This window comes from Lepisma saccharinum, chromosome 16 (assembly GCF_977018435.1).
Source record: "Lepisma saccharinum chromosome 16, izLepSacc3.1, whole genome shotgun sequence".
Lineage (NCBI taxonomy): Eukaryota > Metazoa > Arthropoda > Insecta > Zygentoma > Lepismatidae > Lepisma > Lepisma saccharinum.
In genome coordinates, this window is record NC_139244.1 from 200,856 (window position 1) to 213,520 (window position 12,665).

General features: G+C 39.0%; 1 protein-coding gene across 10 annotated transcripts in view; it reads left to right on the top strand.

Annotated features, from left to right (window-relative positions):
- The first annotated feature begins 4,161 nt into the window (after positions 1-4,161).
- LOC146000180 (protein turtle-like) overlaps positions 4,162-12,665 on the top strand; it is a 327,541-nt gene continuing 319,037 nt past the window's right edge. For 8 of the 10 annotated variants that reach the window (XM_083137521.1, XM_083137526.1, XM_083137528.1 and 5 more), the window contains exon 1: positions 4,162-4,430. The gene's annotated coding sequence lies outside the window, so the exon portion shown is untranslated. The remainder of the gene's footprint in view (positions 4,431-12,665) is intronic. The other 2 variants (XM_083137530.1, XM_083137529.1) reach the window with 1 other exon arrangement.

Consider the following 12,665-nt stretch of genomic DNA (forward strand, 5'->3'; position numbering starts at 1 on the left):
AATTTAGTGTCCACGTCACTCCACGTTGCATATATGTCAAACATATATCGTGCATGAAAGTTATGTTAATGTAAAAAAGAATTATATTTGGAATGCATTTATCAAACATTACTAATAGTAGTAATAATGTTGGTCCTGGGTTCGAATCCCGGCTTGGAGTATCCATTCATCATTTTCATCATGCCATCACTCATCCCCATCTTCGCAAATTAGACAAAAGGGGCACAAGAAGCGAAGTAAAGTAAAGCAAATCAATAATAATAATAATAATGTTATAATAACATTATTATTATTATTAAAATTATTATTATTATTATTGGTACGTTTATCCTGCTACTTCCCCCTCCAGACAAAAATTCGTGGTTGCGCCTCTGGTAGAAACATGAGAAAAACTTCAATAATAAATTGTAACACATCAGTATCGTAAATGTACCCTAATAAACTCCACAGTCTAAGAAAAATCATTTTCTTCACTGAGGGAAAAATTGTTTTCACTGATTTTTCATATTGGTGGGGGATTGTTTTTACTGATTTTTCATATCTTTGTCTATTAAATTCATCACAAATATTTGCATTACGTTTTCAATTGTAAACTTGTTCATAAAACAAGATTCGTTTGATCAGTGCAGATGACTAAGAGCCAGGATTTCTAGACACTAACCTTTGACCAAATAGGCAGGAAATAATTTGGAGCAGCAGTAAAAATAGTGAAAATGGAATCTCTTCCAGCTCACTAAAGTTTATCAACGTAGTTGTAAATATCGTTTGGTACTCGAAATTAGATGTTCGTAGTTTATTTCTCAGATATAATCAAATATAGCAATTAACTGCACCGTTTATTCCAATTTGCAAAATTTTCTAATACATTTCTGTAAGTCTCTCGAAGAATATAATAATAATATGCTACTAATAATTATTAATTTGGAATAAGATGGATTAATTTTTATTAGGTTTTAATCTTCCACCGTGCATATAGCACCATGCCACGAAGGCACATTTAGCATTAAGGGGACGTGGGGTTAGGGTAGGGTCCACACATTGCCGTTCTCGGTCATTTTTTGGAGGTGATGTGATCATCACCACGCTCCGGCCGTCTTTATCCCCCAGGGTTACTCCAGGCACCCATTTATTTTAGGCTGGGTGAACCCCAGAGCCGTTTTATGCGGGGCAAGGCCGGAAAACTTCCGACCTTAGATCACGCACCCCGGGAAACGAATGACAGACGGTAGTCAGACGTCCTACCTACTGCACCACCGCAGCGTAATAATCATAATTGTAATTAATTCTTTGTACTATTCAAGTTCTATCAGAGACCTGCACCTGTCTTAACAAAGCCGACCAGTTATCAGACAACCACCCACTTGTTATGTTGCGGACACCTGATGGCATAGTGGTAACGTCGTCGCCTTGTAATCTACGGGAGGTAATCGATCCCCAGTGGAGGCACATTACACACTTTAAACAGTAGGTCCAGTCCCGATTAGCCTACCTGAGCATAAGTGGGCTTACAACAAAGCTTGCTCGCAAAGTAAATAAGATACCGCTCACAGGCCCACACTTTTTTTATCCCTAAAATTCAAGAAACCATTTTTATATTGAACCACTGTTTCTTTTGTTGATCATATATGTGCAGTTATTTATTATTTATAATAATTACATAAATTACCTTCATTAATAAAAATAGTAAGAAATTATTGCATGAGTGTCACACACTTATTTTACCATTCGCTTAAACTCACAAAAAACATAATAATTTGTTATTAATGCTTTTTTTGTTTACAGAAGGACAGTTGTTTATTAAGTACAATAATTACAAAAATTACCTACATTGCCAACCAATTGTACAATGTCACTGGCATGTGCGTCTCGAGGCCTCCCCGATGGCGCAGTGGTAGCGTCGTCGCCTTGTAATCAAGGGGTCTCGGGTTTGAAACCCGGTGGAGGCACATTGTGGTTCGGATCCCACTTTAAAAACTGTAGGTCCAGTCCCAATTAGTCTTACTGTGCATAAAATGAACTTAAAACACTAACTCAATCAATCAATGCGTGTCTCGAATTACAAGCATTCAAAGATGGCGTCTGATGGCCCTATCAAGTGCATTTTGCCTCCTATTTACATTACACTTAGATATGTAATTTACAAAAGTAATACAGAAATATTGAGTACATTTTAGAGAACAAAGTAATGTATTTTCAATTTTTTAGAAACATTTCCACAGTTGAAAAAAAATAGAGGTGCTGGGCCTGACCCCCCCCCCCCCCTCGGGTAAGCTAAGGTTAAAAAAGAAGTCAGGTTCTGTAGATTCACGGAACTGTCACCATGAACCATCGGTGCAGTAATCCTTTTTATTCCCTTCGCGAGTTCTTCACCCTCGAATACGCTGGAACCAGTGGCGCAACCACAGGGTAGCATTGCACCCCCACCTTTGACGGAAGTCAATTCAAGGGGGGGGGGCAAACGTTGATGGCCAAGGGCACCTGCACAGAGAAGCAATTGCCTCCCTTGATTTCAAATTTTATGCAAATAAAAAGACAGTTCGTAATTTTTTTTTGCTCCCTTCGCTCGCGATGCCTACTTTTCTCAGTATCGTCAAGTTCAGAGCCGCAGCTAGAGGGCGGTAGGAGTCGGCCATGGATGCCGAGCGATCTAAATGAAAAAAAGTTGTAAAAGAGAGAATGCCATGGCACCCCGTGAAATTATTTGCGCCCTATTAAATCAATATTGTTTTCAGTTGCAAGTATTGGATCTAAAAATTTTCTTGATCCCTTCGCTCGCAATGTCATTGTTTTCTGTAATGTATTTAAATAATATGGATTGTGTATATGTATTCAATAAACTTTGAACACGTGCACAATTTAGTGTTAGCATGTTGCATATATATTTTCTTATTTTATGTCGCTCCATGTTGCATATGTGTAAAACATATCTTGTACATGAAAGTTATACATGTTAAATGTACAAAAATAATTATCTTCGGAATGTATCTATCATTCCTTTTCTGCCATTCGAGAATACAGTTTGTGTGTTTGTTTTCCATTATTAGCTAATGTGAAATTGAACATGTTGAAAAAATATTTCGAATCAATTGTTCCAAACAAATGCTTTAGCACCGACTTCTACCCCCTTTCTGAGTAATTTATGAGGATAATAACGTCTTTGATGCTACTACTACTACTACCACTAATAATAATAATAATAATAATAATGATGATGATGATGTCATTATTGTTATTGTTGTTGTTGTTATTTTTATTATTATTATTGGTACTTTTTTCCTGGTACTTGCCCCCCCCCACCCAGACAAAAAATGGTGGTTGCGCCTCTGGCTGGAACGAGGGTTCCAGGTTCGATTTATGGCCTGGCCATGCGTTCCTACATCTGTTTAATGCAAACGCCGTTCCATAGTCATCCTGATCAGCCAAATGTCACAGAAAAGCGACCGTAGGTATTTTTCCACCTGGGGTGAGACTAGAATTGTACTGGTGATATCGTGGCTTCGTTCTGAGGGGGTGTGGGGAGGAATACATCATAAAATATTTCGTACGTACCAATTTGAACCGTCGTTATAAACGTTTTTCAAGCACAAAAATGTAATCGGGGGTCATTTTAATTACGGGTTTCCAATTTCCAATTTGCTTTTCCCGAGTATTTTACTGCTTTCACTTGAAAATTTTGATTTTCTCAAAATTTCGGGAAGGGCAGTAGCCCCATCAGCCCCCTCTACGTACGCCAGTGGAGTTAGGTGTGTCTCGAAATCGGAGTCCTTTCAATTCTACAGTAAATCATATTCCCCTTCAAAATTGAATTCTTGTATCAACATTTTACAAAAGTATATTGTATGGCTTAATTGTTGCCCTATTAAACAAATAATAATAACATTCATAATAATAATTGACCTCGCATTACCTTTTTTAAATTAAATTTGTATTGTGCACACTTCACCAACGTGTCCGTGCCTTCATGGCACAGGGAAAACTTTTGCTTTTCTTTACATTTTTCCATAGTGAGACATTTATTCGTCCCCGATAATATTTTCGGAACTCTGGGACACCGTAACCTGACGTGGAGCAAGCCTTCTCTCTTCGCAGCAGTAAACATTCGCGTTCGACCCACGAGCACGAGTATCTGGGCGAGAGCAGTGGCAACCCTGAAAGCTGCCGAAGAAATACAATGCAGTCGCTGTGATGCTCCGACCAGCAACGGATGTGTGTGTGAGGAGCTTGTGATCGTGTTTTTTTTATTATTTTTTTACAATCCGTATTGTGCTGTGGCTTGCGAAATCGAAAGTGATCGTTGTTTGTTCCACAAGTACGAATGCTTCTGAAAATATTTTAGTGGACTGTGATCGGATGTGCCCAAAATAACGAAGAATGACGTAGGAACTGCGTAGGGTTCTGTGACATTCTGAAAATTTCGGACTGCAGTACAGGTAAGTGGACACTTTCAATACCGGCTCTCTTGCCACATCGTGCGTACGTCGTGCATTCGTAAATAACACGGGGTTAGCTTGACCTTGTTCGGCGTAAACCGTTATGACGTATTGGAAGTTGAAAACAAATGCACAGCACAAAATGGCATATGTGCCTTTTCCTTCCGAAGGGTAGGAACGTTGCTCACTGTGACAACGGAAGCATAATTGTTCCGTTTTCGTCTGACGATTTCCCTGCACTAGAACAGGCTTCGCCTCTGTTACCATGTTTTAATTCATCACGAAAGCAGAAATATGAGCCTAAATATTGCATTGCCCGTCTGTCGCTAATAGTCTGTGCTTTCACGTTTATAATGCAATCGTGCTCGTTGAATGGGAACCTGCTATCGCAGGGGAACCACATCGGACAGGATATTCGAGTGAAACCCGCGTGAGCAGTGGAGGGCGGGGCTCACGGCCGGACCTGGCACAGGAGAGCTTCGCCCGCCACCTGCCCGGCAGCGGGGCTTCCTTCCACGCTCGGTGCAAAGGGAGGCATTTTATGGCTGCTGAGCTGCTTTTACGAAGTTTCAGAGCCAACAATTGCTTTTCGATTTGGGTGCATGCAGGACGCGTTCCAGTGGTGCCACCTACGTGCTGCAATCCTTCCCGCCGACCGTTATTGATGTATCGGCCGAGCCGAGAATTCGTTTCGGACACACTCCATGCACGGGCGAAATGCCGAATCCCAGAAATCGGCGACGACGCTTTGAAATGTTACTGCGGCGTATTCGACGACGGAGTAGGGCGCTGGTTTTCGTCGGAGCACACGCAGTATCGTTTACTTGCACCACCACCGGAATGCTACTTCCTCTGTCTCAGTGTGAAGTTCCCATTTGTGACACTCGGCCCACCCTATCGACATGGGCGGAGGGCCCATATTACCAGATGTCTAGAATAGAATACAATGCTTTATTCTTATTAAGCAACCTCAAGTTTCAATAGACGGTGCCATACAAATATAATATAGTGGAGGATACATTGTTATTACAAATTAAATTTACACCCTACCTTAATAATATAAATTGTACAGTGAGCTTTGTTACAAACTGTCTCTTCAAATTCTCTCATGCTATAAATGCAATAATTTATTAGCAATTTCGTTATGCATTTACGAAAACTATTTAGTCAGTAATTTTATCTCCTGAGGTAGTTTGTTACACAACCCTAACAATGTATCTTACCTTACGTCGCTTATTGCCACTTTTGGCTAATCGTGACAATGACAGGAGCGGAGCGGATAGAACCCATGACTCTTTTAGATAATACGTAGGTTTTGTTTTCTTTGGTTCAGTTTACCGTGTCAATGATAGGAATTCTGATAACGACTCCCAATAATAACAATCTATTCCAGCCCTGGACCCAATTTTTGCAAAACAATACTCTAATCTTTAAAACATGGAAGTCTGCTTGGTTCCTGTTTACTGTACATACAAACAGCGCAAGTGTAGCTTGGAATTGACTGGGCGAGGTTAGGTACCCGACTTAAATTCGCCCCTCCCAACCGACACTTCTGGATCCGCCACTGGACAATGAGTGTGTATAATGAAATTGATGTCCTGAAGCCGGTTATAAATCCAACAATAAACCATCAACTGACATAAGAGTAAATGGTAGCCCCTCAACCGTGGTTGCATTTGAGGTTAAGCGATCTCCCCCTCTTTCCCGAGACATCTAAAACTAACGGTAACTTCAGTGAACCTAACTGGGTCAACTACTTCACGACAGAATAGTGTCTGCTCTAACAACGGACAATACATACAAGGTAATTGAATGAACGTAGGGTATTCTGTGCCTGACATTTGTTCAATTCGTGATAAAATCGATAAAAAAATACCCAAGTCGTTTATTTTTCTTTGACTTTGGCCTTTGCCGAACGAAACTTTTACATAAATAAAGACTGAATCATACGGAACTGGATTATACAATATGAATACCCTAGTTGGCGCTGGACTGGCTACCTGGCTGGAAATGGTGACTGGTTTTGACGACTTTCTCTGCTAGATGTCGTGGTAACAGCCAATCAGAGCGAAAGTTCGGTCATGTGAAGATAATCTGCGAGTTTGACAAGGGAAAGATTTTTCCTCTGTGCTTTGCGAGTGTTGGTTGTTTTTGTTCGCTGCTTGATGAAAGAATCGTGTTCATTAAACATTTAGGAATTTATCCAAAGCGACGAGACTTGTATTGGACAGCTGTGATTAGCAGATAATGAAAATCCTTATTATTACCAATGTATTATTACATGTTTGACGTATTTAGTTGAAGAAAATATTTTTTAATGAATGAATCCTGCAAATGTCGTATATGAATATGCATACCAGAGTTCACGAAAAGCTAGTTGAGTACAGCTTCATTACCATATTCTCTTTCGAGCCAATTTCTAGCCCCGTGCAATGCCTTGTGGGAACAAAGTAGGGTAACGAGTATCGTGTGAGGCGAAAAGTAGCGAGTGAGCAAATACCACACGACTAGTACGACCAGGGGCGAAACCACCACTTTTTTTGTCGGGGGGGGGGGGGGCAAGTACCAGGATAAATGTGCCAATAATGATGATAATAGTGGCATAATTAATATTATTATTATTGGCATTTTATCCTGGTATTTTTTTTAACACGTTGAATTTCAGATTAGCTAATAATGGAAAACAAACTCAAACTATTTTTGAAAGACAAAAAAGACGAAAACTATTTAGTCGGTGACTTTATCTCCTGAGGTAGTCTGTTACTCAACCCTAACCCTAACCTTACGTCGTTTATTGTCACTTTTGGCTAATCGTGACAATGACAGGAGCGGATCCACAGGGAGGGCGACAGGGGCGATCACCCCTCCCAACTGCTAGTTGTTCGATATATTATTAAGTGTAACTTTCATGTAGAACATATGCAACATGGAGCGACGTAATGTAAGAAAATAGACATGTCTACGCAACATATTAACACTAAATTGCGCACGTATTCAATGTTTCTATAATATATACCACCTCATAACTAACCTCGGATTGTAGGTTTTTAACCTATTTTTTCCTTTACAGGTACGTAAGAAATAATAAGTTATGTCAGCGTTTCGCTAAAAAAAAAACAACTGATGGAGTTTTATAGTGCCTAAAAAACCTATTTTGCTTGTTAGAACATATTTTAGGTATATGCGCCTAAATCAAGCCTTTTTTAGGTTTTTATATATTTTTGAATGTTTTACAGGGTTTTTATGTCACACAGAGGCATTTGCTTTGTTTGGTCACGAAAAAGTTCAATGAGGAACGTGTTTGAAACGTTCTCTCTGTCGATTTCCCTTCCTCCAAGTTCATGGTGATTTTTCAAAGCTCTAAACAAAGCAAAATGTCTGGTGCCACTGTTACCTGTACGATCTGTGTGGTCTTGCTCACTTTCGCGTCACTTGGGTGCTTTGTGGCATTCACGCCTTGCAAACTAACGTTTCAGCATATAATATGATCCTAACAGACAAAATTGCGGAGTTTGACTGGATAACATGACAAAAGATTGTTGCCTAACTATACGGCGAAGAGTGGATTTTAATAGCAAATTTCCAAGGGAAAGTTCTGCCATCGCCGTAGGGTTAGGCAACACACATAACATTATTCAAGATAGTGCGTATTTCAGGATGTAGGTGTCCCAATTTCATTGCCGGTGACTATACTTAATCAGCTTTTTTCAGGAATTTTGAACAATTTTAAGTTTTTTTGAACCTACTTCAGAACTTTTCGACCCTAACTTAAGATTTTTAGAACCTATTTTAAGATTTTTAGAGCCTATTTTAGAAACCTAAAAGCACACTTTTTAGAACCTAAAAATCCGAGGTCTACTCATAACAAACCAACAGCAAAAAATGATATAAATTGTCTCTCACATATGTGTGCTCCTTTCCCTCAAGACAATTGTTAATACACTTGAAAGAAAACTGTTTAGCAGCAACAGTCTGAAGTATATATTTGGTCTTACTTCTCTTTCTAGCGGTTTACAATGCATTATAGAAAAGAATGAACATGCGAGCGAAGCGAGCAAGAAAATTTTTAGATCTAATTTTTGCCAACTGAAAAGAATATTGATTTAATAGGGCGGAAATAAATTCATGGGGCGGCATGGAATTCTCTTTTACAAAGTTTTTCATTTACATAGTTTGGCGCTCAGGTCCGACTCCTGCCGCACCCTCTTAGCTACAGCTCTGAACTTGACGAGACTGCAAGAAAAACAGGTATTGCGAGCAAGAATATTTTACGAAACTTATTTTTAATTGCATAAAATTTGAAGTCAATAGGGGGTAATTGTCCCCCTGCAGGTGCTCTTGGCTGTCTGGAAGAAAAATGCAAGAAATATTTGAATACTAATTCCAGCTTAAGTATCATTGTGTCCTTCTACTCTCAGATTCTGCTACACTTGCTTTTCTTCACTTCAATGTTTGCCCCCCAGAATGGTTTGCTCCAGTGAGTCCAACTGGAAATCTAGTCTCTGGTGATTCAAGGCCGAATCACACGGAACTGGATATCCAGTTAGTTGGCGCTGAACCTGCCCGGATGTGATGGCTGCCTGACTAGCTGCTTGACTGTTTTGGAGGAATATGACATGTTTCAATTGGCTTTCCTCGACTGAATTCTGTGTAACAGCCAATCAGAGCAAAGTTTGGCCATGTGAAGATAATCTGTGAGGTTGCAAAAGAGCGTTTTTTGTCTGTGGTTTCCGAGTGCTGGCTGTTTATGTTATAGTTTCTCCGTTTCTCGATAAAGAAAAAGTAAAGAGATGACGTGCAGTGCATTCGTGTTCAGTTCAGTAATATTTAACAAATTATGTGCAAATATTTATGCAAAGCGATGAGATGTGTACGTGACAAATATGATATGAAAATGAAAATCCTTATTATTATTACAATGGAGGCACATAGTGGTTCGGATCCCACTTTAAACTGTAGGTCCAGTCCCAATTAGCCTTACTGTGGTTACTGTGCATAAAGTGAACTTAAAACACCAAATCAACCAACCAACCTACGTTATTATTACAAGTGTATTAGTAACTGTTTTATTTTTTTATTATTATTTTTAATGAATTATGCGAATCGCATATATGAATATGCATACCCGAGTTCATCAAGAAGCTTGTTCGGTACGCATTGATGATTACCATATTTCTTTCGAGCCAATTTCTAGTCTATACTTTTGTTTTTCAGTTTTTAATAAGAGCACAAAGCAGTAATTCTCCTACAACATTCTTCAAATTGCTCGTCCATCTTTACAGACTGTCTGCTCTGCGCAATGTCTTATGGGAACAAAAGTCTATCGACAAGTACGGTAACAAGTATCGTGTGAGGCGAAAAGTAGCAAATGGGTAGCCAGTCCAGCGCCAAATAGGGCATTCCTACTGGAAATCCAGGTCCGTGTGATGCAGGCTTCAGGCGTAACACAGTCAGTATGGAACAATGGAAGGGGTTACGACTGACTCCTCTCAACCGTGCTGGATCACGATAACTGCAAACGACATTTACCTCCCGGGGTGCGGGAAGGAACTGTCTGTTGCGATAATGAGCATGTTGTCGTATTGTTCATTGCAGCAAGGTCAATCGCGAATGTGGCCGATATAATTAGCATCCTTATGGAACTTTGGATTTCGACAGCTGCGGCGCCACCATTAATCAATTTAGGGGTGCGGAATGAAATTTAGAGGGTGCGATGTTGAAAAAAAAAAGAAAACATGAAATTAAGTCACTAAATCAAGTACCAATTAACCTTTAGTACGACCTACGATAATATGCTAATGAAGCTGAAGAACACCAGCGACTTTCTTAATTTTTGCTTGGAAATTTGAAGGGAACATCTTGTTGAAGGAAGGCCAATGAAATATATGGTCGACCGGATGATTTTTTCCCCAGGGAGAGGCAAGATTTTTTTTTTTTACGAAGAAGGGTATCGGGAAAACGAGGCACCGTTACCATGTTCCTGCAACGCTCTTGTAATAATTAACATAAATTACTGTCAAATGATATTAAATGTGTGAAATATATAATTTTAGGTTGGCATCCATTTTTCAGAGGCATGCCCCCCTTGCTCCCTTTTGGACATCCTTGATGACGTCTTACACTTCAAGAAAGTGGTCATAGGATGTAAACATTCAAGCACACGTTACAGTCTTATAGTTAGTGTTTTCTGTTGAACATGGGCTTTTTAAAAAGGGCGCGGAAGAATGTTAAGGGGTTCGCAAGCACCCATTCGCACCTCCCTGGCGCCGCCCCTGGATTTCGGTAGGTCTTGCTTATCGCACAACGCGAGAGTAACCTTGCGTTCAGACGTCACCGCGGAATGCTTTGATTAGAGCCAGGATTTATAATTACATATTCTATTCCTTTGTAGATACATACCTTGAACGCGAAAATGTCAACGAATTATGTAACTGACATCATTTTGCATAAGTTTTATGTTACATATTTCTACATATTTGCCAGGATATTACATATTTTACATATTTGCTAACTAACTTTACATAAAACAACATATTTAGGCAATTTTTTTCCTATCTTGATACTTTTTCCTATATTTTCGATCTCTGAAACATGATGAAGAAATTTTGTAGCTGTGATATATTTTCTAATCAAGGAGGTGCTTAGGGTCATCTGAAATTGACTGCCAAGTCGAAAGACAGGCTGAGAAAAAGCAACCTGGAACTGTTATTTATCGAAAGGTGCTGGAGTTCCTCTCCCCTCCAGCTACTTTCCTGTACGTTGCGAGTTATACAGTATGTTCCCTTGCGCAAAAAAGTACAAAGGTAGCTATGTATTTTCATTCGATTGTTATTTCTGAAGACTTTTTTTTTACAACTTGTTTGGAAAGTTACCGAAGAGCTTTCGTACATATTTACATATTCTACAATAATTAGCGATGTGAATAGTGATTAATAGTTGACAAAATTGGTTTCTTAAATATGTGCACGTTGTTGTGCTTTTTGAGTTTATAAAGTTGATACAAACTTTAATTTGAACAACTTATGTCTTTAAAATTATGTCGAATATGTTTAAATTAAATAAATATCGAATTCTTGAAATTGCTTGGATACTCGATTATTATTAATATTACATATGCTATAATACTACATATTTAGGTACATATTTTATCAATTATTTTTACATATTTTGTACTTGGATATTACATAAAAATCCGGGCTCTACTAAATGCCTCAGTTGTTGGGATAGGCTTAGTTCTCTTGCCATCAATAATACATTTGCTGTGTATTTATACTAAGGGAACCTAATCTAACAACGAAGTCATTCAGCGTCTGACGTCAGAACACGACGTTGGTCTCGCGTTGTGCTATAAAGGAGACCCAAAGAAAGCACTAAAACTTACTCTAAAGACTAACGTTAGCAATGCAAAGAAATGTAAATATTTTTTTCTACTGCCTCAACCTTGACGGGCACCGAGACGCCGGAAGCGCGGCAACAGAACGGAACAGTTTCGCTTCCGGCGTCTCAGTGGGTCGTAACCCTCAAGATAACTTCTAGCCGGAAATTCCGTGCATCGGTTCCCCTGTAGTAAGCGTTCCACCATTTGGTTTCAATAGAAGCAGACGACAGAAGTTCTGTTGCCGGATATTTCCCTATTTCCCCGCGTCTCTGTGCACGAGGTCCTTTAGGCCAAAAAAGGCAGAGAAAATGAATTTTGCATAATTCTAATTCTGCTGGGTGGTCCGAATGTGTTGTTACCCCCTGCAGGACAATTTACAAAGTTACAGAAGGTGAGTGAGTATAAGAATAATTCAAGAACCAGAATTTTTTCTCCAAATAGGGCTAAGCAAGCCACGATTCCAACTAAGATAGAGAAAGCCACACATTTTCAAATATGACCTTAAAACATTTAATTTATTGATTAATACAAGATTGTATTGAAAGTAATTAATTCTTCGGCCGGAGTTCCTTTTCTTAAGAATAAATAACTATAACTATGCAATACACAGATTCTATCGTATCACATGCATTGTTTATTATTCTGCTTTAATGGTACACTTGGTACAGAAAACACACAAGCATTAAACATATACTGTAGTATTTATTTTCAAAAAAGAAAGGTAATGAAAATTTGAATGAGTGAACTTATTTAAAAAAAAACTTGTTTAGAACTAATTTGAAAATCCAGGCGGTAGGTGAAAATTTTCACGCCCAATATTTTCTACCCCTGAAGATAATATTAATAATAAGTCGAGT